Source organism: Triturus cristatus, chromosome 6 (genome assembly GCF_964204655.1).
Source record: "Triturus cristatus chromosome 6, aTriCri1.1, whole genome shotgun sequence".
Lineage (NCBI taxonomy): Eukaryota > Metazoa > Chordata > Amphibia > Caudata > Salamandridae > Triturus > Triturus cristatus.
In genome coordinates this window covers 1,475,642,257-1,475,669,053 of record NC_140589.1, presented here as the reverse complement: position 1 = coordinate 1,475,669,053, position 26,797 = coordinate 1,475,642,257, and the positions used below count along the sequence as shown (strand labels likewise).

Genomic DNA, 26,797 nt, shown 5'->3' with positions numbered 1-26,797 from the left:
CTTAAGATAAGAATTCCTATTTCCTGACCAGGAAGCATCATTAAGGCCCAGGGGAAAGTCCAGCTTCCTACCTATTGAATTTATTATGTTCTAATCTATGGGAACCATTCTTTAACATTTGTCATGTATTTTAGAAGCCCGTGCTCAATTGAGAATTAAGCTAGCAGGGTTCAGACCTGGCAGTCAGTTATGAATGTGTGTCTTTTCATTGAACATGTGGCAATAGGGCAGAGCATTCTTATATTTCTTGTACTTCACAGCCACCTCTGATGCTTTTATGGTACTACTTAAAAGGCTGGAGTTTCAAGAAGACTCTTGTGCTGGTGTAGATTGCATGCTATGCAAATACTTGGACCGAGACAAAATAATATAGGGACTGGTATGTTGATCAGGAGCGGTTCTACACCAAAAGCCCCAAAGCTGGGGAGTGTACCCTTGGTAAATTAGTTAGCCATAACTGTCTGGTTTTGTACGGGATTGAAAAGTAGCGGACAAAACTGTTAATTTTTAGGAACTACCCAGAGTTCCTACCTTTATTTCGCACTCAAAGCTTGTGAGTATTTGGTGTTGATATACATGTATATACATATATGTACACAGTTCAGTGTAATATGCAATGGATTACTATGATAGGAGTAGCCATGACAATAAAATCGCACTCATTGGTAATATGCTGTTTATTACTGTTGGAAATGGCCCTTTTTGCAGGGTTATCCCCAAACTTTTTGCTTCTTCCTCTATTTTTTCTGACCCGTGGTTGTTGCCAATAGGACTCTGGGCACTTTACCACTGCTGATCAGTGCTAAAGTGCATATGCTCTCTGTATAAATTGTTGTTATATTGATTGGTTATCCATGATTGGTACATTTGTTTCACCTGTTAGCCCCTAGTAAAGTGCACTGAGTGTGCCAGGGCTGGTGATTCAAAAGCTACTAGTGGGCCTGCAGCACTGATTGTGCCACCCACAGGAGTAGCTCTAAAATGATGTCACAGGCCTGCCCCCGCAGTGCCTGGGTGCAGTTGCTAACTGTCATGCTGACCTGACTAGTGTCCACACTGGCCAGGCCTAACCCTTCCCTTTCTGTACACATTGGACATCCCTATGGAAGGCCCTAGGCACCCCCCTGGGCAGGGTGCAGTGTATGTGAAAGGTAGAGCATGTACTAGTGTAAGTGACATGCTCTGGTAGTGAATTACAGCCATTTTCGTTTTTCACTATTGAAAGGCTATCTTGCCCATAGGCTATAATGGGGAATGCTGAGTATAATGTTTAGCTGCATATCTTCCCATAGAAACAAGATAGAAAATTAAAGTTTAGTATGCCTGAACTCAGAATGATAAAATATATCTTTTAGTGAAGTTGGTTTTAACATCCTGTGTTTGAAAATACCACTTTTAGAAAGTAGGTATTTTCTTGTCGAACCATTCATACCCGCCTCTGCTAGGTTGTGTATTTCTTGTCTGGAGTTTGAGTGACAGGGACTGGGGAATTCCCGGAGACAGGGTGAGTCAGCACAGGGCTGAATAGAGAGATCTCCATGTAGATGGGTGGGAGGAGTTGCACCTGGGACCTGAATAGGACATTGCTTGCCCCCTACAGTGCTAGCTCCACCCCCTGTGGTGTGTCTGATGTCTCTGCCCTGCACTGTGAAAGGAGAGAAGGAATCATGTCAACAAAGTGCTCCAGGGCTGTGCTTTCCCTCCACAATGCTGGCTCCACCTCCTGTGGGGCGTCTGATTTTTCTGCCCTGCACTGTGAAAGGAAAGGAGTCATGTAAACAGAGTGCTCCAGAACTGGTTTGGACTGGGCAAAGGCCCCTCTGCCCTCAGAGGACAAAGGATTTGGGGGTATAAATATTGGGACCCTGATCCCAAGAAATTAGATCATCCTGGAATCAAGAAGGAACCTCTGCCAAGGAGAAAGCTGGGAGACTGAAGGACTGTCCTGCTGTGTGTTTGTGGGCTGACCTGCAGTTGCTTTGCTGCCAAGGAGAGGGGAAGGGCTTTTGCTGTTGCTGTGTCCCCTTGCTTGAAGAGATCTCCAAGGGCCTGGGAAGGGCTGGCCTCCTTTTAAGAAGTCCCAGGAACAAAAGGACTTTACCCCCAGCTTCCCCCTGAACTCTGCTGAGTGAGTTCTGCCCTTCCTAGAGTGCTTGATCCAATTGTGGGGCCTCTGGAAGTTGTGCCTGCTGTTGGGAAGCTGACCAAGAAGAAAGCAGCAAAGGATCTACACTTTTTCACGCACAGCCGGCTTAATGAGAATTTCCGTCGCTTCGCTTGTTAGCGGGCAGAATTTTATCGCTGCGAACATCGACGCAGAGCCTGCTGCTGCTGAGCTGGATCATCACTGGTGAAATAGTCACCCCGCTCGTTACCGGGCTGAATATTGTCGCTGCAAACATCGTCGCAGAGCCTGCCGCCGCTGGGTGAAATCATCGCAGAGCCAACCAAGATCATCACACCACTCGTTAGCGTGCCGAATTTTATCGCTGCGAACATCGTCGCAGAGCCAGCCAAAATCATCGCACCGCTCGTTAGCGTGCCGAATTTTGTCGCATCGTGCCTTAGCAAGTGAATTTCTACCGGAAAAGCTACGCCTTGGAATCCATAAAAGTATCGCCTTACTCCCCATACAGACCGGATTCGTCGCCCACGCCCGCTGCGTGGTTGTCGCGTCGCCTCCCCAGGGTCTCAGGACTGACGCTGTTGCTTGTTTTTCGACACCTGAGCGCCGCTAACAACTTTTATCGCATCACCAGGTACTGTTGGCTAAAATTGACGCTAAGGTGAATGATTTTGTCGCTAAGCTAGGAACTCTTTTTGAAACCATATTCTTGAACTGTGTATGTTGGATTTTTGTCGTTTTGGTCTTGTGTAGTTTATATAAAAGTACTTTATTAATCTACACTGGTGTGGAGTCCATTTGTGGTGTTTTCACTGTTACTGTGAGTGTTAGTACAAATACTTTACACATTGCCTTTGATAAGCCTGTCTGCTCGTGCCAAGCTACCAAGGTGGTGAGCAGGGGTTCTCTAAAGAGTGTATCCCCCTTACCCTGACTAGAAGTAAGGGTCCCTATTTGGACAGTGGTACCTACCTCTGCCAACTAGAGACCCCCAGATCTAACATTGGTGGCAACGGTGGGATTGAACTTGTATTTGTACTTGACCCACAGTAATTGGTGTACATCACTAGTTTAGTGCAGACCACTACACAACCATATACTGTGTTTTGTTTTGGTTCTAGTTTTGATCTGATCCTTAAGTCATCCGCGCATCATGTCTCAGAAGGGTAAACAAGCAAGTGATGTTGCAGAACTGGAGTTCGATATTGAAATTTTAAGTGATTACAAAGTAGGTCAACTCAAGCGGTTCTGCAGGAGCTTTGGATGTCCCATGGAGAGCAACTGCAGGAAGGAGGAGCTAAGGAAGGCCTTAAGGGTCTGGTGTGAGGCCAAAGAGGCTGGTGAGAAAGATGGTGCAAAGGTGGATGAGGATGCACAAGGGGATGGTTTCAGGTCACAGGATCTGCCTGTGTCCAGAGCAGCGTCCAGGGCTGGCAGCAACCATTCCGCTAGAAGTTTTTCCCCAGAGGAGTTGGACGAAAACCAAAGGGTTAGAGATCATGAGTTGGAAGTCATGAGGCTTGAGTTGAAGCTGATGGAAATAGAAACCCAGAACAAAGTAGAAGAGAGCAAGAAGATGTATTCCTTGGAAGAATTTAAATTGACCTTGGCACATGAACTAAGGATGAGGGAGCTTGATTTGGAGCTCGAGAGGCTTGAGGCCATGAGTGTCTCAGCTGAAGAAGAAAAATGGGTAGCTCAAGAAGTGAGCTTTGCTGAGTTGGAGGTGGAGTCCAGCTCAGATGGTGGCAGCAAGATTGTGATATCTAGTGCTGAGGGAGAGGTACAAACACCCAGAGATGTGGCGCCTGACTTGAGGGAGGGGGTTGACATACACCAGGAGGTTCAGCTTTATGAGGTAGTTCCAGTGGTGTGCAGTGTCCCTGAAGTAGATTGGGGAACTGACACAGGGGACCATATTCCTAGTGGTGGGAGGGACACTCTACTGACTCTAGATGAGTGGTGCAGGGAGAGGGGTTCCCCCATGGTAGAAACCTTGTTGTATGAGTGTGAAGACAGCCCAGAAGAGTGTGGGTTGTGTGACAGAGACAGTCAGATACTGTCTTGCCAGTCTCAGGAGAGTGGTGTGGGGTACGTGTGCAAGGTACTGGATGGTGAGGTGAGGGATGGTTTGGTTAACCCTTGTAGGGGGCTGTGTGATTCATTTGTTCGAGAGCATATTTTAATGCCCTGTTTTCCAGAGCTATGCCAATACCTGGTGGAGTGGGAGTTCTCTGATTCCAGGGAGCTTGCATTGGAGGCAGACCTCTTGATGGATTCCAGAGGGTCTGAAGAGGCATTGGGGAGTGATCCCAAAAGGAGTGGCGTAGATATCTACCAGACCCGTGAGGTGGAAGAGGTTCAGTGTAGCGCAGTTAGGTCCCAGTGTAGTGGGAGGGGTGTAGGGGCTCGCGTCTTGTCTCAGTGAAGGAGTGAGTGTGGGACAGTGGGTCCCAAGGTGCCCAAAACCCAGTCTCTGGGCCTGGAGGGTTCCTTAAGGGAACACCAGTTTGGGGGCCTAGGCTGTACTAGAAGGCCATTTGAGGGGGATCTCTTAGTATCAGGAGAGCCTGGAGCGTCTGTAAACAGAGCTCCAGTGGTTCTGGTATCAGGCAGTACCGCTCCAGTTGGGAGGGTGCAGAAGTCCAGACTGAGGGGTGAAAGGGGGAAGTGTTCCCCAGTGGGAGTACCGGTGGGTCAGGGACCAGCCAGAAGGGCTGAGTCTCCCAGGAGTGACCATGGTGACACCACTTCTGTCCTGGGGGATCTTCACGCACTGTCAGGTGGACAGGGGTCGGGTGATCTGCGCCAGGTGGACTGTCACCAGACACATGAGTCATGTGTCACCCTCGGGGGAGGGGGGGTACTGTGTGAGTCCCCGGAAGTCCTGGCGTGCCAGGCAAATGTTCAACCGCAGGGTTTAGTCCCTGGGTTGGGAGGCCAGGTTCAGGTTCTGCCTGACCTGGAGGGAAGGACATCTGTAATCATTGTCCTGACCGGTTTGGCTTCCAGGGGTACCACTCTAGTGGGGAGGGTGCAGCACTCTGGAAGGCTGTGCAGAGGGAGAGAGTCCTCGCCACTGACCCCGGTGCAGCCTGAGGGTTTAGACCCTAGGTTGGGAGACCAGTTGCTGGAGAGAGATCCTGAACTGGTGGGTGAGTTGTATTCTGAGGGAGAGGGCAGGACCCCAAAAGGAGAGGTAGGGGGAGGAGAGCCTCACCCGTGACCTCTGGTCAGCCTGAGGGTACAGACCCTGGGCTGGCGGGCCAGTGTCAGGATGCCATACCTGGCTTTGCAGGAGCGAGAGTGGAGGAAAGGTGCCAGGCACCTGGGGCTACTGCCCCCCCCCCCACTTTCTGATGCCACAGAGGTTAGAGAGGACTGACAGGCATGAGGCCTGGCTCTCATCACTGACCTTTGTCAGTGGCCCCTGTGGCTGGCTGTCTAGGTGGACAGGGTTGCCCCTTGGAGGGGGGCAGGAGTCGCACCCTGGGGGTGGACTGGGCCACACCGTTGTGTTGGCCAGGTGGGTGCTGTCTACCAGTGCGGACACATCTGTGAGTGATGTCCTGGTGCGCCGGGAAAGTGTTCACTCGCAGGGGTTGGTCCCTGGGTTGGGAAGTCGGGTTCAGGTGTTGCCTGACCTGGAGGGAGGGACATCTGTAAGCAGTGTCCCTACCAGGTTGTCTTCTAGGGGTACCACTCCAAGCGGGAGGGTGCAGAACTCTGGAAGGGGGTGCAGAGGGAGGGAGTCCTCGCCTCTGACCCCGGTTCACCTGAAGGGTTTAGACCACAGGTTAGAGGGCAAGGTCCGGGGTGTTCCCCCCCCCCCCCCCCCTCCCCCCTGACCTGGAATCCCAGTTGCAGGATAGAACCCCTGAACTGGTGGGCGAATGGTGCAGGACACCTGCCACAGGTGCCCTGACTATTCTAGAGGGTGGTACCGCTCCAGGTGGGAGGGTACAGAGCTCCCAGGAAGAGGAGGCGTGGGTATGGGAAAGCCCAGCCTCCGGTCCAGCTGCCGGATACATGCCCGGGGCTGGTGGGTCAGTGCCAGGTCGTCGGACCCGACCTGACAGGAAGGGGAGTGGACAAAGGGTGCCAAGCACCTGGGACTACTGCCCCCCCCCCCCACCCTCTGACGCCACAGGGGTTTGAGGGCCCTGAGAGGCATAAGGCCTGGGTCTCATCCCTGACCACTGTCAGTGGTCACTGCGGCTTGCTGTCTGTCTGTTGGGACACACCTGTGAGCAAGTAGAGGCTAGGTGCTGCACAGGTGGTGTCCACAGGTGAGGAGAAGGGTTCCACATGGGTTGGCTTGGTGGACCCTGAGAGTATGGATGAAGAGATCCAACCGGGTTCAGGAAGGCGTAGAACAGGAATAGTGCCCTGCTGTTTGGGCCAGTTTCCGTGTTCTATCGCCCTAAGCAGGGAACCCCATCGAGGTATCGCTTGGTCTACCCTGGCTTTAGGCTGGAATGCAAAGCAGTGGGTGTAAAGTTTTACTGTCTTTGGAGTCTGGACACAGTGGGAGGCAAGAAGCAGGGTAGGGGGAACAAGTGTAAATTGTGGCAAATGGTAGAATTTGTTGGTTGAGAGCAACGATTTATAAATGGTAGGACAGTGGGAAAAGTTTGCATGGTGGGGTAGAAGGGTCTGTAGAGCACAATATAGGATTTATAGCTGATTTGTGGTGAATATGGAGAAGATAAAGACGTGTTGGGAGCATGGAGGTGCCCAGATGGTTTTGGTCTTGCTACCGCCCAGCTGCACAGCAGAGGCCCATGGTCACTCCTAGAAGTGTAGCATGGATTGAAGGCCTCATTCGGTGGACTACTCAAGCCTGTACGGCGAGCAGTGCTTTGTGCGATTGGGTATTTCTTGGAATGGATGCTGTAGCGTGATTTCATGGTCTTAGCAGTGACGCAGTGCTTGTAATGTTGCAGAGTATGTGCAAGTCATTTGATGGGTGGGCAGACAAGCGGCAGCAGGTGCTTATCGAGGTGCATGTTTTCTCCTCAAACTGATGTTCTGCTGTGGTTGCTATTGTTCATGGGATCATCCCATCATGAGAGGAAGGTATTTCTCTGTGTAAGCATTTGGTGGCAGAGAGTGGTGCTGTATGCTGTAGTATTGTAGTTCAGATCCTGGCCGTGGTAGTCCAGTTTACTCCAACTCTAACTTATTTAATAATATAATCAGAGCCTCTGGCATTATCCGTGAGTGGAGGACCAAATCCTATGTCACGGTTGATTAAATTATGCAGCAAGAAAACGCAAAATATGTGGCCACTTAAAAAAATATATATAAATCTATTTCTTCATAATTTTGTCATTTCTACACGTGATAATACCGTCTGGGCAAAGATTTCACCCCATTAGTATCAGTGTAACAACCAAATACAGAAATGAGGATCTGAAAGAGTACCAGGTAACCTTTGGCAAGGGCCTTCAACTGCGCACCATTCGGTGTTGCCACATTTCTTGTAACTATTGATCCGTTTGAGCTGGAAATATTTTTGGGGGGGGATTAAAATCTACTGATTATGCAACACATGACGGATTATGTAGCAAATGCAGAAAATCCGTAACTATGCGAAAAGCTCTGGCCTCAAACTAATCGTTTCAGTGGCCCTGGATATGATAGAAGTTCTGTTTGGGCACTGTAGTCTGGATTCTCATATACCTGTCCATGCAGGATGGCAGTCCTGCTAGAAAGCAGCGTAGTCATATGCCAAGGAATTGCTTTTCTCAATTTAGCATAGGGGAGAACAGTATCTGACCTTCCAAATAAAAAAAGTGGATATCAAACGCCAATGATAATGGAGATATGGATTCCTTTTTTCATTGCTGCCTTACCGTCCAGCAGTGATGGCCATGTACGCTATACAAAGAAGTGAGTAGTGGTCGTAAATGTGATACCTATGCACATCATTGCAACTTCTGTGCCTTTGCGTGGATATTTGGGGTTTTTAATGTATTAACCCCTTCCCCGCTCATGACGGAACCGTTCCGTCATGAGCCACGGTTGAGCTGTGCTCATGACGGAACGGTTCCGTCATGACACGCCCGTTGGCGGCCGCTCCGCCTGCGCGGCGCTGTTTCCCCGCCTGTGCGGGGGGACAACGCAAATGGGCGGAGTCATGACGGAACCGTTCCGTCATGAGCACAGCTCAACTGTGGCTCATGACGGAGCGGCTCCGTCATGAGCACAGGCCCACAGCGCTGCCCCCCTGCCCCCCCCCCCCCAGCGCTGCAGCGGAATGTCCACAGCAGCGAAGGGGTTAATTTCTTACGTATTGTAGATTTATTTGGTCATCACATCTCGTGGTTTCATGTGGTCTAACTGCGTGAGATAATTTCTTGCAAAGTTTTTCAGGTAGGGGTCAAAGATTAAATGACGTCACCTAGTGTAATCCCCTTGGTGGAGTCAAAGGGTGTGTAATTTCACTTTTGCAACTCCTCTTGTTTGTGGTGTAATGAGGTCACTGCAGAACCGTGGGATAAGTGAGAATTCTAAAGGAATGCCGTCATGCTACAATTTCGAATGCAACTTTAACAATAGCCTAACAGGTTTTTTAAACACTTAGTTTGCATCTCAAACCGGGAACTTTTGTGTGTTCTATTTCTGTAGTGGATGGTGGCACCACTAGAGGCTGACGAGGATGAGAATCTTCCAACAATCCAACCCTTTAATATATTTAAGGCTCCCGGTTTTATGGTAAAAAAAAATTCAACATTGCCGTCTGTATTTAGACATATATTTATTTTTTGTCCCTTTTTATTGGCATTAATCCATATTTATTTTGCGTTTCGTGAACAGATTATGTATTAACTCTTGTATTTCCACATTTATTCATCAGATAAATGTGCACTCATTCATTGATGACTTTGGGGTATTGGCACAGCCAAAAATAATAAACCAACACAACAAAATTAGGATAATAGCACAAATGCATATTGTGCTATGCAGTAATTTAAGCAAATCTCATCTGGCTTTGTAAATCCTCATGCTGCTAATATGCAAGGCTTTAATCTCAGCATGGAGACTCACTCAAAAAGAAGTCCAGTTATCTGTTTTTTCCACTTTTAAAAATAAATACAGACAGGAAACACATTGTTTTCTGACTATATTTATCTGTAAAAAATCATTAAAAACAGCGAGCCCTAATTATATTTAATATTTGCATGAGTATAATGCAAGTGAGGGTTTATTGATTGCAGACCTAGCACAACCGGTAGTAACTGTCAAAGTGATTCCTTTCCTGTTCTCAGTGGTGACCTTATGAGAACACCTCCGCTACTCACCGAAAGGAAGAAGTACAAAAACGTTCTAACTTGCTGTCTTGCCTAACAACGCAGTATCCACCCACTGATGCTCCTGCAAGCCTACCTAAGCCATACCATGAAGCTTGACCAGCCACCGCGAGGCAGTTTAGTAAGCGCTGGAACAAGGAATGGAATCTATAATAAGATTACCAGTATGGCATCGGGGCAGGACCTCAATGATTTTCTTCATCTGTCATTCATTTTTCCCTGTACTTGCACCACCAGGAGGTGCCCAAGCCACATGGAGCAGCTTTGACCTGTGCATGACCTGAGAAAACGTGTAATAGCAAAACACACAGCGATGTATGCACCAACCCCTCAAGCGGGTAAAGCTGTTTTCAAGACCCTGTTCCCAAACCCCACCTTCTATTGCTTCCCCACCGCCTGTCTGTAAGTGGCAAAGTTGGTAACTGGTTCGCAAGTAGTAGCGGTGCAAAAATCTCATCCGGAAAGCAGCCAGGATCTCTCGCGACAATGTGGACATCCCTCTCATAGCTTCTTTAAATCCCACTGGCGATCTCTGCCGGATTCAGAATATACATTGTAGACCTTGGATCTAATTAACCTACACTGATGTTAACATTCATGATACTCTGACATACCACCATGAGAAATACCTAGCGCTCTTGGGGGATAGAGATGTGTGTTGTCAAAGTCCAGGTATGTGGGAAATTCATTCATCAGAGGGCTATTCATCTGCAGGGTGTCCTTGAAGTGATTTGTCAGCAGGAACAACTTGGCACCCCCTTAAGTCGATGTACCAAAAGCACCATAATGCTCTCGGTATCATTTAGACTTCAGATTGAGATTTTTCCAGTAGAGTCACAAAATGTGGGCATTTTGAGCAGCGGGTCCTGTGTGCCCTTTGAGTCGAGGCTTCTCCTACATGTGAGCAGTGCGGTAGGTGGTCTTCAGCGTGATCGATGCACCTGGGCTCTTGGTAGGACTATCGACACCTTGAGCTAGCGACGGTTTCGAGGGAGCCAGATCTCCTGGCTGCAGTCTGTGAGGAAGGCTGCATTCCCAGCTTAGGGTGATGCAGTGTCCTTGTGAAGCCTTGCACATGATGCTGACTCAAACTTGGGGCCTATTGCCTCTGTGCAGCTCGGGGAGGAAGTTGACCAAAAATGCTTTTTCTTTACTACTTTGCAATTACGGTTTAAAGATAATCACTGCATGAAGCCCACAGACTCTCTTGAGGTAAATTTTGAAAGCTGGGAAACTCGCACTCATCGTTGAAAACAAGTCTTGCATTCGGCGGCATGCATTGTAGGCCTTCACTGTGCCTTAGTCTATCCCATTCCTCGGGGATCAGGGGAATCTCTTTTAGGTGATACCCCCATGAGGAGAATGCATTTGGTTGAATTAGAGGCTTGATTGAGGGAATCGTGCAGATGCCAGTGGGAAGCAAATGAACCAGGCCCTATAAAGCTGGTTAATGGCTGGGCTCCGAGGCAATTGGGAAGTAGTGGCCGAAGGCAAAATAGGACATTATTGCACTGACTGTACTGCTGAAAATGAAATTGAAAATCGAAAGGAAAGAATTGCTGTAGTGTATGGACGTTGTCGCCACTGTCCTCGGTTCAGTTGTTTTTGTTGGAAACGGGCGTTGGCACGGACTTTCACTGCCGGTGGCCGTACTTAAGCTAATTTGTGTAGGGCGCCATAAAGCTTCTGTTTATCACCTGCACGAGCCTGCTCTCTCTCTACAGAGGCTGCTATGGCATCGCGTGCCACCTTTTTTTATTTATTTATTTTTTTTGCATATTTATATAGCGCGAACTCGACCCGACGGTATTGGAGCGCTTTACATGAGCACCGTATTTACATTACACATTCAGGCACGGGGAGATTAAGTGATTTGCCCAGAATCACAGGATGTGGACGTGACCTCGAGGCTCGAACCCTGGTTTCCAGCACCAAAATCGGCAGTCCAGCCGACGGACCACATCCTCTCCCCACTTCGATTTCACACACAGGATGAGTCATCACAGGAGGCCTGTGACTACTTCCTAGTTGTAAATGGTATACTTTCGCTTTAAAAATCAAATATGACTGCACTGCAGAGCGAGCAGACGTTTCAGAGAGGATGCAGGGGTTTACGTTTGCAGTCACTGAACAGGCACAAATCGGTCATGTGTATGTTCTTGTTACTATCCCAGTTGTCTTTAAGACTGGAATATTTCATTTAACATGAGATACTACGTGGAGAGTTTCTGGAACAATGTTCAGAAGTGTAATGCACCGTATTATGTTGTAGCATTTACATAGTGCTTCATGCCCCTACGTGAGCCACCAAAGCACATTGCAAACTTGGAATGTGCTACACTGTGGGAGTGTGTGTGGTTGGCAGTGTTGTATTTGTTGTGATTCTTTGTGAGAAGTAGTTTGGTTTCGTACATGAATGACCAGAGAGGTGCTCTTGTCTTGGGGTGTAGCGCTTAGGAGTGTGACGGTGGACTAGGTGTGAGAGACGGGTGCACAAATTAGAGTTTTACTGGGGACCAAAATATTCAGGTGGCCACAGCACCGGCCGGATCAGAAGGAGACAGTTGGCCTTGGTGTTCATAAGGAAAAAACAAATGTATTTCTCGGGTCTCTGGTGACACAAGCAGTTGTAGTTCTTACTGCACTTGGGTAGCTGTTACACGCTGAATTCCTGATGCGCCACGGTCACTTTTAGCTTCTGCTCACCAAAGCCATGTTTCTTTTCCTACTATAGTTCTAAATGACGCCAATACTGTCCTACCTTTTGAGGGTGGCACTGGCTGGTCCCTACTTGTATGATGAGAAACACAAAATAGAAGGGGGATGAAATTTGAGTTATGGACAACAAAAAATCTGGTAATGGCTCTGAAGAAAACAAAACTATTGCTATGTGCTTTTATGGTGTTTTTTAGATGCCGAATAAAGATTTTTGATTGATTGACTCCTTATTGTATGTAATTGTTAACAGGAAACCAGGCACAAGTTATACCAGGAAGAAGAGTGGCTAACCATTACAGAACTGTGTAGACCGCTAACCTAAAAATATAGAACTATGCCATCAGCCAATAGATGCAGAACTGTAGAGAACTAACTTGTTTTTGGGGTGGCCAACCATATGCAGAGCGAACTAGTTTTTGGAGTAAATAAAATTTGGAATTGAGAAATAGGTAATTACCCTGATTTTGAGTGTGTTGGGTGCATACATTTTTTTTTTAAAAAAAGGAAAAACGACTTCAGCTCTTGATGAACACTGCTCCCTCATATTCCAGCACAGTCCAGCATTTCTATGGTGACTTAAAATGCGTTACTAACTCGACATATGTCACACTTGGCTGGGCTGGAAGTGCAATTGGCGGGCCTGTCCCGGGATAGTGAATTATCCAGGACCGTCTCCAACTTGCCGGGACTATCCCGGCAAAAACGGGACAGTTGGCAGCTATGCAGCATACTGTGCACTCGGCTGTTAAACAGGCGTGCTTGCGCCTTTGTGAATCGCACTTCCTGGCATTCCCCTGGCACCCGTACCCCCCGCCCTTTCCTGCCGCCTTGCTGAACAGTCGTTGGCAGTAGGTTTGATGCGCCCATACTGCTCTGGTGAGCTTCCTGCACCCGAGATCTAGATCCGACACCTTTTCAAAAGCACCCCATGGACACCCTATATACTCTCATGTGCCTAGAGGCGCTATCTTCACAATGCGCACAGCATTAAGAAACTCTGTGTATGCCTTGTGCAGGCGCTTACAGCCCTCCTTGGTACTCCTGAAGGCTGCAGTCTGCCTGCAATTTAGGCAGATTGACAGAAGGTTTCATAAGTGCAGTCCACTGAAAGTGCAATGCAGAATAGAATTCAATCCAGACTAATTTTATTTTTACTGTTGGTGACTTTGGCTGTTTGCCGCCCTGCTTTAACACACCTGGCCCAACCGGGAGTCGGCGGTCACCTCCAGACTGTCATTCATGTGCACAGGGATGCCACGCCCCTTCTACAAACCCTGCTTGTACCTGTTCATCCGGAACTCGGCAAATCAGACACCTGCACCCGCCAAAGACCAAGGCCTTGTTAGGCGCCAGCCTGTGTTGTTACAACTCTCTCGTCGACTCCATGGCCTGCCTTGAGCAACCTGTTCGTCCTCTCCAGAGCCTGTGCGCCGAGGAGACGCGGGCCAAGCTGCTGGAGAGGTCTGCCGGACGCAGGAAAAATCCGTGTCTGAGGAATGTGGTTACAGTGGAGGTGCCCTGATTTCATAACGCAGACCATGCAAGACTCTTTCCAGGGACATTGTGTATCCGGGTTCTATTTTCTTTTGCATGATTCAACCCATAATGCACACCACCTCCCCAGTACTTTTCAGCTTGGTGATTTTTTTGTGATGTGTAATTTGATACTGTGATTTCCTACTGCGTGACTGTGCCTTTCATGGACGCTTGCTGTAAGTACGTTCCGTTTCAGACGGGTTTTCTGTGATGCGGTTTTATCCTGGGAGGTGTCTGTCCCAGGGCACTCGGGGTGTGCCCTACTTACACCTCTCTGTCCTCCATGAATAACAAAGGACGCTCGAAAGGTGCCCTTGAGTGTTGAGAAAACAAGCACTACTTTGGCAACAACTTCAGAAATGGACACGGCCCAGTGTGCTCGCATCCTGTCCTGCTGGCGTTTAGTCCGAGCAGCCACGAGCTCTTCCCGCCTCTGCATAGCCTCCCTGCACAGAAGGCAGCACGCCCCCGCCTGTCCACCACCTCGAACTGAACTGCCATCAGGCGAAAGCTCTTTTTTGCCCTTTGATGGGCTACAAGTTTTGTCGAGGCTCCATCCTTTATTGAAATACCAGTATGAGATCAAAGGTGCTTCGACTTTGTTCTTTAAATACATAATCACACATAAGGCCTATTTTGAATAAAACAAAGATTAATGTGCTTGGGTAAAGGTGATTGAAGTGGAAACCTTCCTCGTTGTACGTGCTGGGCGGCTGTTGACACTATCTCTGGAAGGGGCAGGTCATAAGCTTGAAATTCTGTTATCCTTTTGCTGTGACAACTCAAGTGCCGTTTCAAGCACGTGTAGCTATTTTGGAACATAGCTTGCTATATTTACCGGTGTTTCTCGGCAGCACACTGAAACAGTTGCTCCAAGAAGGTTTTTTTTTTCCCTGAAAATTTTCCGACTGCCCCTCAGACTTTCGCTGGCACAAAGTTACCAAAACAAGTTGGAACAAAAATAACGGTGGAACTGCGGCAGTACACGCCCCTTAGCGCTGACATGTATGTATATCTGTGACCACTTGATGCATGTGGTCTGGATCTTTCTTAACCTCCCGTCTTTGATGACCTGATGCTGTCTGTTGCCATGCGGCATCTGAAAGAGCGCCTCCCAAAAGATGGCAAATTCTCATGCTGCCCGAAATACCCTGCCACGCCACTACTGATCTGGTGACCTGTGAAAGTGTAGGGTAAGCCTGGTGCATACGACAGAGCTTTCCTGCATACAGTTATCATGGGAGGATTCCTTGCCCAGTTTTTCACCCAGGTTAGCATAAATATGGCGGGAACATAAATTGGATGCCTAGTTGGAATCCGCACAAGACCTTCCTCTTATAAATATCCACGTCCAACAAATACACAGGCACTCGTGTAACACCTTAAACTTCTGACCTGCAAGTGTTTCCAGAGCTGGAAGTCTCCGGCCTTGAACCAATCACTGAACAGGCTAGTTTTTAGCTCCTTAAATCTACTCGGCCAAATGGGTTTGGGAACACCCCTATTCTGCCACTCCAGTACTATGCCCTTACTACCAAAAAGGCTCCGGCTACTAAGGTGCCCGCTCCCCTAGATGCTGAGAACTTCACTTATTTCTGTGACGCTTACCCAAGTATCTACCTGGGCAATGTTGCCCCAGTGACTGGGAGTTTAATTGTGTGATATTTGTACTTGCCTGCTAGGGTTGTGAACTTTTCAGCAGCTACCCAGCCACTGTAATCACCACCAATCTTTGTTTCCGCAATAAAACAGACAACATAAAACACAATAAATTTGTTATACAGAAATAAAAGATTATAAATGGGATTAAAGTGTGCCCACAATGACAATCCATACAACAATAATTCGTCAAATGAAGCTTGGTGCTATATGTGACTGGCAAACACAATTTCTGCTAAAAAAGAATAAAACAGTTCAACAAATTGCATCCGTGTACATAGTTAAATCACTTCTGTTTTAATTCTGATAAAACTGGCATGGTTATTAATTAGCATAACTTTCTCTGTCCTTCATAATACAGTTCCTCCGATGACTCGTGTGCAGCTAACTTGCTATAAAATGCAATATACAGTTATTTGGGTACATAATCTCATCAGCCTCGGTATGATTCAGTTCATCAGATTTAGCATATGTTGATGATGCATATCCAATTTATAGAAAAGCAACATAGTGCCGGTGAATATACATTACCGATCACATTCTATCAAAAATAGGAAAAAATACTGGCAACCACAATATGACTGCACAGCCTCAGTGACTCCAGAGATTGTTTTAACAGTAGCTAAGAATCTCTTACTCATGGCCAGATTTCCCAAAGATATGACGCTACAGAATTAAATGATTTAGTTGTCTGTCCTAAAACAGAAGGCTAGGACAGTACGGGCTGAGCCAATCTCCTAATGCCTAAATAGAGGTGGTAGCCATCTATCGTGTGCAGGAACACATTTGGTGCAAAAAAAGTGAAAGATGCAAACTATTACGTCCCCTCCGTCCCGCCCCCCTCCTCCCAAGTCGTGCTGTGTCAGCATTCACTTCCCTTTTGAAGCCTTGAACACCTAACAAGATATTTTCTAGGAGGAAAGATCCTCAATCTAAAATTAACATGCAATGTGTGTTTCAATTCAGGATGTATCTGGCCCAGGTAGTCTTCCAACCTGAGCGTGCTCTATTATGAAGGTAGTTGCACAAAATATTACCTGATCTTATTGCGGCAAACTGTTTCCCACCTAAACTTGAAGTAACGTTCTTGCATAAGTTCTGAGGTGTAGCACCCTGCCTTACTTGGGGCAGCCCATTAGCCCCGCAATTGCGCCTCAGTTAATAGGCTCCACACGTGCTTCAGCTAGTTACCTCCACCTAAACCTCCACGTCTATGGCCACACGCCAGTAAATGCAAATATAATATGGCTTTCAAATTCCTTACCAGCCTGATCCAATATAGCAATTACATTTATTGCGCTTTTGTATCACCGCGGCAAGGAAAGACTCTTCGATTTTCTATAGTGAATGTAAAGAAAATGTGGTGCATAGGACTGTATTTTGTGGGTAGTTGAAAAAGTATTTGTATTTTTAAGTGAAGTAAATGAGCTTCTCGGCATATGCTCTTTAAAGTGCTGTTTGAATCTCAGCCTAGGCATATGCTCTTTATTTATTTTTTAATATTCGAATTGAAGAGGTAAGGGGTTAGGCCATCTTCCTGTGTATCCGAATGGTGGCTGAGTTTGGTCATTCCAAAGACTGGGGTCATGGCTATCTCTTTGTGCTTTCCTGGTTGCAGCACAGCCTGAAAACGCAACTTATTTTTTTTAAAGAAAATAAATAGCTAATCTAAATACTAAACATGGCAGGTGCCTTTTACAGGAAATGCGTTTTCCTGCTTCAAACGATCCAGAATGGAGAAGTGTAACTCTGGCCAGCACCAGTCTGAGCTACCACAAGCAAGGAGGAGTTCCACTTATGCCGTCTCCTCATAATCCACAAACCCGTCTGCTCCCAGGAACTGCCCGCTTCACAGTGTACAGAATTACTTGACTGAGCCTGTAACAGAAAAAATCTCGTTAACGCGAATGGCACTGTAGCTAAAACTCGCACTCATTTCCGCCTTGGGACTGTTTTCTGTAATGGTGAACGCAGTCGCTGGCCGGTCTGTGCTCCTTTGTAAAGCAGAATTGTAGTCCCAGGTCTGTTTTTTGTTTTTAAAAATCTGGTAAACCGGCAACCTGTTTTATGCAATGCTCGAACTGTGACTTGGTCGTCCGTTATAAAACAAAAATATCTGCGTTCTGCCGAAATAAATGGCATTCTCTTGATTATCCTGGATGGCCGGGAAATGCTAAGTCAACTTTCCTGATTCGAGCCTGTCACTCATTGACCGCTTTTTGGAGTTGAACATTAACCCCGGGATCGTTTTTTACCAGTTAATTGTCCTTTAAAAGTAAAGCGGCAGTAAGTGCAGCGAGTCCTAAATGAAGAGGGAAGTCGAGTGTTCCGTGAGAACCGAGCTGAGCAAAGCATGGGCTAAGGCCAGGGCGACCCGCCTCGCGGCTTCTTGAATGTTCCCGAGTCTGGCGTGAGAAGCAACTCTTGGCCTTCCTCGAGGCGATGGAGACGGAAGGACAGAAGCCGATCCGAGGCGCACTCTGGCACGTGCCATCTCGCGTGAACACGCAGGCCCTGATCTCGCGGTCTCAAGCTTTAACCAGTTGATCTGTATGTAGGGGGTTGGCTGCCTATAGTGGATGCAGTATCGAACAAAGCTAGTAAGCCTGACCTTGGCATGCTGGTGGAATGGTTATGCTTTTTTTTTTTTAATATATTTTATTGCAGGCATATGTTATAGCAAGAAAACGGAACACCACATAAGCGTGGCCATCGTTTGCTTGTAATAAAAATGATTCATTAAAAAAAGTCACTGCGGCTATTTTTTTATTTTTTTTTACTAGTAGTGACTTCTTTTTTCTTCTCTCTAAATTCTTTTAATTTGCCATGCATTTTAACATTATTTTTATGAAGACAAAAATAAATCCTCTCACAACTAATCACAATGCAGGCAGCTACAATATCGCAGTGCCACCAGAACAGTTCATATCAAGAACTTATTAAAAGAGACATGAAAAAATGACCTTGTGAGCCGTCTAAAAATAGAGCTTTGCTGGAGTACTTCAGAGAGGGGCTTTAGCTCCACTTAAATGTTAGTAGCCAGGAGAGAATTGTTTTAATTGAGCAGAACCTGTGTGCTCCCACAAAAAGTGTTTTTGGCACTCCTATTGGCTCCCGACTTCTTTCCCCTTTGCCTATAGTGGCTGTTGCATTAATGTAATGACATGGCATCGCGGTAAAGAAGCCCTTGATATTGTGGCAGTACCTGATCGTGGCCCTAGCTGTCTGTGCCTGGCCTAGGAGTTGTTTGTGCCAGTGGCAGCTGGCACAGATCGGAGAGGTGGGCTCCTTGGTCGTCTCTCGCTGTTTCTCCCGGCCGGAACCAAGCAGGAAGCACCCAGTCTCTGCAAAGTCAATTGCAGCATTGTGTGCTACATTGCAGCGTTGTAATTGGTCTGAGCGCCGTAGTTCAGCGCTCAGCCAGGCAGTGGGAGCCTGGGCATGTTCTCCCCGGGTGGAGTCAAAGTGTGCATGACTGTTTGGCCGGCCTGAGCTGGCCGGCCAATCATTCATGTGCACACCAGAATGCCCACCACTCCTCCCTCTGCTCTGAGTGCAAATCAGCCCGCAAAGTTGCCGCAGCAGTAAATATTAAAATGGTAATTGAGTTATCATTTTATTTTTCCTTTTTTACACTGCTGCAAAGCAGTGGGGCGACGCTCCTCTGCGGAGCAGCTGCCACTGGTTTGTGCTCTTTAATGCTGGTGATGGATTATTCAACAAGCAGTGCTGCACTTGGCCCTTCATCCTCAAATCTCTCTTGGTACCCCAACTTGGGGCAGAGTGTGGCCTTAGCCACTGGGGTGCTGTGTGTCTGGCACCCCAACCGTAGGGTATTGTTGAGGCAAGCTAGCAAGATAAAGACAGCTTCCTGTTTTGGTTTTAATAGGTAGCAAGCATATGTAAAAACGGGCCACATTGTCTGCGGCTTTGCATCTGCTACAGTGGATTAAAAAAATGCTCTCCCATGGTAGATGGGAGAATTGTCCGTGGTGCTTGTCAGCACCTTTGACCTTGCAGCCCACTGTTTGCAGTACAACACCGGCTCTAATGCAGTGGGAGTGGCTCGTTTTGGTGGAGTGACAGGGGTAGGGAACACGGAGATGGGCATTCTCCCTTGACCTGACACACAAAGGGGGATATGTTTAAATTAGTTATTTGAGTGTGTGGCTCTTGGAATACACAGGCACCGGATGGATGGTGATGGGTGTATTGCTTCGTTCCACCTGTCTAACTTCTGTGTGTGCTTTCTCTTGCCCTGGCTTCCCTGGACTTTCTCTCCACCATTTGACTCTTTCCCTCCCCTGGGCTCCATCTTTCATCCCTCCCCTTCATCCCTCCTGTACTCTTCTCTTTCTCCCTCACGCTCATTCCTCAGTTTTCATCTTGACTTTTTCTTGTATCTTCACTCACTTGTCACTTTGCACTCTTTCATCTTTTGATTTCTCCCTTTTTTCCTTGTAATTCTCCGATATTCTCGTCTCCCTATCCCCCTCTGGCTTTCCTTTCTATATCTCCCTCCTTTTTGTCCCCCTCTTCTAACTCCACTTTCCCAGTGTACTGGGCGTATCTCTCAACCTCTTCTCTCCTTTTTAGGTTTTGCTTCCGTTGTTCTTGTGAAATCTCTTGTATTTAATATATCTGAAAAGGAGGCTCTGATCAGTTCCCTTAGCCAAATTACTGTGCTCATTCGCTTTTCTGTTAACTTCCCCAGGCTGGACGCATTTACAATACTTCTACCAAAGCTGCTCACACTGTTGAGCCTCATTCACTGTCAAGCTAAGATCTCTTCTCATGGAAAAGGCTAGCCGCTTCTAATACTAGGCTTGCTTTTTATAATGTAATTTTGTAAAGCAGATGCTTTAGCCTTAGAACGTTTGTGGCATTTCCTATTTATGCCTCAGTACCTTTCTTTGCACTTTCTATGCATTATCGGATTGTTTTTTTCAACTTAATCTATTTGGTCATTATGATCTAGTTTTATATGTTGTAGTAAACGTTGTGTGTTAAAAATACATTTACTGTAAAAGAGCCATGCTATGTTTTACTACTGAACAGGCAACCACCAGTGCAGGTATCTTGCAAACAGCATGGTCCTGATTTGAATGGTCCAGCAGGTGTAGTAGCACCAGGCCAAAAAGTTGTCAAAACTCCTCTAAACACATAATATTGTTATATTTGAATACTAAACAAGCAGTCGCAAGTGCAGTTACCTTGCAGTTAAAAGGGACTTGATTTGAATGGTGCAGCAGGTGCAAGGTCACCGGCAACTCCTCTAAACACCTAATATAGCTATATTTTACTACCATACGGGCACTCCCAATTGCGGTTACCTTGCAGTTTAAAAGAGGCTTGCTTTAAATGGTGCAGCAGGTGCAGTGGCCCTGGGGAAAAACGTTGTCATAACTCCCCTAAGTACCAAATATGGCTATATTTTCCACTACACAGGCAGTCACCAGTGCAGTTGGCTAGCAATCACTAGGGTCATGACTTCAATAGTGCAGCAGGTGCAGTGGCACTGGGACCAAAAGCTCCAGGCACCCCACTAAACACAGATTATTGCTATAGTTTACAACTAAATAGGCAACAAGTTACCTTGCAGACAACTGGGTCATGATTTGAATGGTGCAGTAGCACAGGGTCCTAAAGTTGTAAGAACTACTCTAAACACATAATATTTCTATATTTGACTACTAAACAGGCAGTCACAATTGCAGTTACCTTGCAGTTAAAAGGAACTTGATTTGAATGGTGCAGCAGGTGTAGCGGCACTGGGACCAAAAGATCTAGGGATCCCACTACACCCAGATTATTGCTAAACTATACTACTGAACAAGACGATCACAAGTGCATTTAAATACCAGGCAATAGGGTCATGATGCGAATGGTGCAGCAGGTGCAGTAATACCAGGATCAAAAGCTCTAGGAACCTCACTAGACACCTAATACTGCTATGTTTTACTACTAAACAGGCAGTCACAAGTGCAGTTACCTTGCAGACAACAGGGTCATGATTTAAAAGGTGCAGTGGTGCCGGACCCAAAAGGTGTCGGAACTCCTCTAAACACCCGATATTGCTATATTTTACTACTATACAGGCAGACACAATTGCAGTTATGTTGCTGTTAAAAGGGGCTTGGTTTGAATGGTGCAGCAGGTCCAATGGCACCAGGGACATAAGCTCGAAGGACCCCCACTAAATGCAGAATATTGCAAAATTTTACTACTAAAGAAGCAGTCACAAATTCAGTTATCTTGCAGGCAGTAGGGGCATGATTTGATTGGTGGAGTGCACCGGGCCCAGATGTTGTCAGAACTCCTCTACACACATAATATGGCTATTATATCAATACATTTGATTACCCTCATTCATTTAATTTTTGAAAATGTTGATATTACTTACCTGCACTATACGACTGGTAACCGCACAATATATATTGCCTTTTTGTACATAAACCCGTCATAACTTTTTAACAGACTTTCTCTAACTTAATTGTACAATTACTCGGCAAGCTACTACTTACAACAAAAAATGCTTATTATTAATCACAGGCAAAACCGAATGCATTTAGCAATGCTTGTGCTTCCAATTTTCTGTATAGCTCTCCCTTCTGTCAGCTCCTGCCTCTTGACTCCATCATCCTCCCTCATTGCTCTGCTGCTCCTGTCCCTTCCCTGTAGAAGCGGATTATGAAGTTACCTCTCTCCCTCTTTTCTCATTGCTTTGCTCTCTTCATCCCTTTTCTCTGCTGCCCTTTACCTTTCTCTCCATCTCTCATCACTTACCTTCCGACCCTCTTTCTGTCCCGTCTTTTACCCTCCCTCTTTCCTGCCCCTCTAACCCATTCGCTATCCCTCCATCTCACTCCTTTGCCCTCACCCCGCCTCTCGCTGTAATCCCGCCTCCCTCCCCAGGTGCTCTCCTTTTATTGCCTAGCTCGCTCCCCCCCCCTCCCCCCCCATTGTCCTCATTTGTCGGTCTCCCTCCTGCGCATGGCTGCCTGTGCACCCTGCACTCCTCAGCTCACTGCCTTTCCGCCTCTCGCTCATGTCTAGCCGCACTGGCTCATTCCATACAACGCCCTCTCTGCCTCCATCACCTGCCCACCCTTCCTGTGTACTCCTTTCATAACCCCATTTCCGCTATATATTTATTTGCCCTCCTTCCCAGCTTCCCCACCTCCTTCACCCTTGTTCTCATTCTTCCCTGCATGTGCACGCCCACTCTGCCACATCTCCTCCTCGGCTTGCCTCGCCCCACCCCTCCCTCCTGTAAACACCTCCCCCACACCTCTCCTCTCACCTCTCTGCAGGCCTGGTGCTGTTGGCTCCCCTCAGAGCTGCTCAGCTCAAGCTGGGAGGGAGTGGTGGTGTGAGGTGAAGGCCTGAAGTTTGCAGTTTGTGTCTCTGAATGACCATAAAGCACCCAGTGAGCAATGCACTGGGATGGGCAGGTTGTGATTTCCCTACACACTGAGAGATGAAGGAGAGAGTGCCAGGACCTGCTGGGCACGGCTGATGTTTGGATGCCAGTCCATGCTGGAGGACAATGGTTAAAGGCACATATTGAGCGCTCACCTGTTGGGTGCCAAAAACTCCGCCCATCCTGGGCAAGCACAGCTTTTGCAGTGGATGCTGTTCCTTCTTAATGTGTTGACTTCTTGGCACAGAGGCTGGCTGGGCCGCCAGTCTCAAGATGAGATTTCTTAAGTGGTCCATTCTTCTGAAAAGACAGTGCGGGGGGCAAGTCATTTACATGCCAGTCAGACGAGATATTTTTCGACACGACATGCTATTACTGCTAAAAGATCCGCAGAGCTGAGATACGTCAGTAATGCTGTACAGCAAAATGTACATTTTTTAATACAATAAAGAACATAATGTTCGGACAATAATAAGAATAGCAAGAATTAATCATAGTGCTTTACTCTTCGTAAAGTAATCCGTTTAAATCCCTGTGAAGTGGACAAAATAAAAACAAGCATTGGCAATGCCAGTAGATCATGCTTATAACTGAAAATGACAGCTGGACCTATTGGCTTTGCCAATGCTTGTTTGAAGAGACTACAAAAGTTCAGTCGAAAAAGCAAACATTAAAATAACTTTCTTGCAGAAGAGAAAGGAACTATTTTTAAACGGATGTCGAGCATGTGCACAAGACTTGTGCAGACATACGAAGCGAAGGGAGCCTCTGGGTGAAATGGACTACCCCGTTGTCCTCTGCGGTTTATGATGTGGTGGGTGGAAGCAAAATATGAATGACAGGTCAACAGACAAATGGATGGAGCCTGCTTAACAAAAGCCAGTCTGTGTAGACCTATTAGGTATAAATCGTATGGTAAACAATAGCCTCGCCATACAGATGAAACCGTGTGAGTGTTCAGACCCAAACACGAAGATCCAGTGTGAGGCAAACACAGCAGCAAATTACAACATCAGCCACCTCCAGAGTATCGTGTGAGCCTTCAATTTCACGCAGTTTTTCCATGAATCTTTATAATTGGGTTATGCAACTATGATGTAGTGCATTAGCATTGGCGCTGTTGTTCACTTGCAATGAAGAGGAATAAAAAGAGGTTTCTTGATAATCGAAGGGCAGCATTGGGATGAGGAACCTTTTGTAAAAACGTCTGATATAAGTCTTGTCGAGTAGTTTTCCTCTGTCCCATGGCCACGAGTATGTCTTGAGGGGGCGGGGGGAGGTGGGGACGGGGGGGTATGAGGTTAAGAGGCTTGGCCTCTGGTGTGTACAGGTGTGTTAAAGGGATATTTGAGGAATAGTTTTTCCGCAGACCTTTGCTAAACTCCACAGTATTCAGTAGCGGCTGGTGTTTGGGATGAGTGGCAGGGCGGGTGGGGAGGGAGGGAGGGAGCATAAGGGTTGCAGGGGGCAAAATAAAAAATCATTTAAAAAAACTTACTTGCAGCTGGCCACGTTGTGCTCATCTACTCTTATCATCCAGGCTGCACAGACACCCCAGAATTCCCTGCGGCCAATCCTTAAGATTCTCTCACGCATGGGAGCAGCTTCAGCATTGGCCTGAGTGCCCTCGATTTGCGCTCCAGGACGGACTGGGAGTCTGTGCCTGCTCTCTCCAAACCAGCTGCGTTGCCGGGTTAGAGCGAGTCTTCACTGCAAACACAAGGAGATGATGGACGGAGCACTGAAACTTTTCAGACTCTCGCCCCTAGTCCCAGATCTGGGTTGAATCCATCATCGTTCTTTAGCTCAATTCGCCACCCCAGTTCAGACCCAGCCATATGCAAATCAGTCTTGACCCTGTTCCTCATGGGAACAGTCTAGCCAAAACTGCCAAGCCAGGTCTTCCCTGGACCGGAAACCAGCATCCTGGGACCATGGAACTCGTACAACAAATCTTTTTTGGCAGTATACAAAGCACACCACTCAATGCAACGAAACCCCAGAGCACGCAACGTGGACTAGTAATCTCAAGAGAAAATACTTTGTAAGCACGATTCACCAAAAAAAGGCATACTTTGAGAGGGGTGCACCAGGTGAGAGTGGTTCTTTTGTTTTTTTTCTTAAATGTCCCAGATCCAGAGAATACAAACAATTTGAATGACTACCGCAGTGCTCTTCCACAAAATGACCAGTCATTGAATTTCAAAATTACTGTGTGCTTGTATTGCACTGCATGACGGACTGCTTTACAACCATAACCCTCTTAGTCTGTTCCTGCTGCTTCCCTCCCATGTGTATTGCCCAAATGCGCGAACTCCTACTTAGCACATTACAACCAGACCTGCTGAATTTGCCAATGCTTATTTGTCTGCAGGTTCTTTAAGTATGGACTTGAGTAGTTCTAAAAATCCTTCATATTTTAATCTTGTCTTATTATTTTTTGTTTTCAATAAAGCCATGCATCTCCAGCCTCATCTTACCTGACCATACCTGGTAAACCTAGAATGCTTGTGGCAAGTCCGACTCACAAGCATCTTTCTTATGTGCAACCCTTAGAAATATAAAAAAAAAAAATCCCAACCAGGGCAACACGGATTTGGGCCCACCCTTGTAATGGTCTACTAAGATGTTTAAGAAGTGGCTGATCATTCCACTAAAGACCGGTTTCACAGCTAACATTATGCCAAAGTACACACCTTCCTTACAGGCTATCACCCGCTCTTTGAGCTCTAGCCCTGGGATTTTTACTTAGCTAGTTTTTTATTGTAAAGCACTGCGTTTTACCTCTAGCATATTTCTAGCTATAAAAAAAGTCATAAATAGAGTGTAGTGATAATGTGGTATTGTATGTCTTTTACAAGCCAAGTAACCAGGTAAACTTTCTGAACACTACAGATCAGTTTCAAGACAGTTTCCCACAATTCAGGGTTGAGCAGTGGAATGGAGTCTGCAGCACCATAAGGAAATGTGAGTGAAAGGAATGTGGTCAGTTCCTTGATGAGGCCAACAACAGCAACAATGCACAGTGGACTGAATAACCACCAGAATTTAGACCTCTATCTTAGAAAAGGCCAAAACGGTTGAGTCATTGCTATAAGACATTTCCCACTCGGCACCAGTGATCGAAACATACCAACATGGTGGTTCAGTCTTTGGAAAATAACCCATGGAGGAACCAGATTTGTTGTGCTCAAGACGGCTATGCGTTTCTACAGTCTAGTGATCAAAGTCCAGCAAAACCCTCTTGTTTACCTCAATTTTTGGCAAGTACAACTTTCATGCTCCATTTGGTGTCACCCAAAGGTGACACAAAGCTACATTGTTGATATTCAAGCTTAGGTTTACATTCGGGTCATATTTCACTTTCTGGCTGCCATGAAACGAGTCAGTCCTTCCCTCATTAGAGCCATGCTGCTAGTGCAGAAACCGAGTCTTAGACTTTCTTGGTGGAAGTGCGTTGGCCAGGCAGGTCACTCGCTGCTGTGCAGATGTGGTAGACTGCTACCACCGATACTGTCGGAAGCAGCTTCTATCCAAGGGTATTAAAGGGTGCTTCTCCGAGCCAAAGTTGGGATGCCTTGTTGTTGTTATTATTTGTTTGTCTATTTTTCCTGTGCTTCCCCTTGCCTGGTCTAGCCTGAGTTACCTTGTGATGTAACGACTGATCAGCGTTCATATTATTTAGAAAGGTAGAGCAAACTTCTTGCACTTCGGGATGACAGTTGTTTCTTTAATGCAACCAACCAGGCATTTCCACCTACTGTTAAATTTGACAGTGAGTTCTGCCTGCTGCATCCGAGGTGATGAGCAGGCCACAGGCCGAGCCCTCACACAGCTTAAAACCCAGCAGAGTGGGAAAGATTAGCTGTAAGTAAATACATGAACAAGTAAACATGCAGTGCTACAGATCCAAACCACCACAAGGGGGTGCCACTTCAACATAGCTACTTTGCTCTATTTTGTGGAAGATGTCCAAATAGTAGTCTGGCTTGGTCTGCTGAGTTGAGTGGTGGATACTAT

General features: G+C 46.8%; 1 protein-coding gene across 3 annotated transcripts in view; it reads left to right on the top strand.

Annotated features, from left to right (window-relative positions):
• The window catches only part of LOC146821566 (N-acetyllactosaminide beta-1,3-N-acetylglucosaminyltransferase 2-like), a 140,389-nt gene that overhangs the window by 17,176 nt on the left and 96,416 nt on the right, over positions 1-26,797 (top strand). The gene's annotated exons all lie outside the window — the stretch shown is intronic.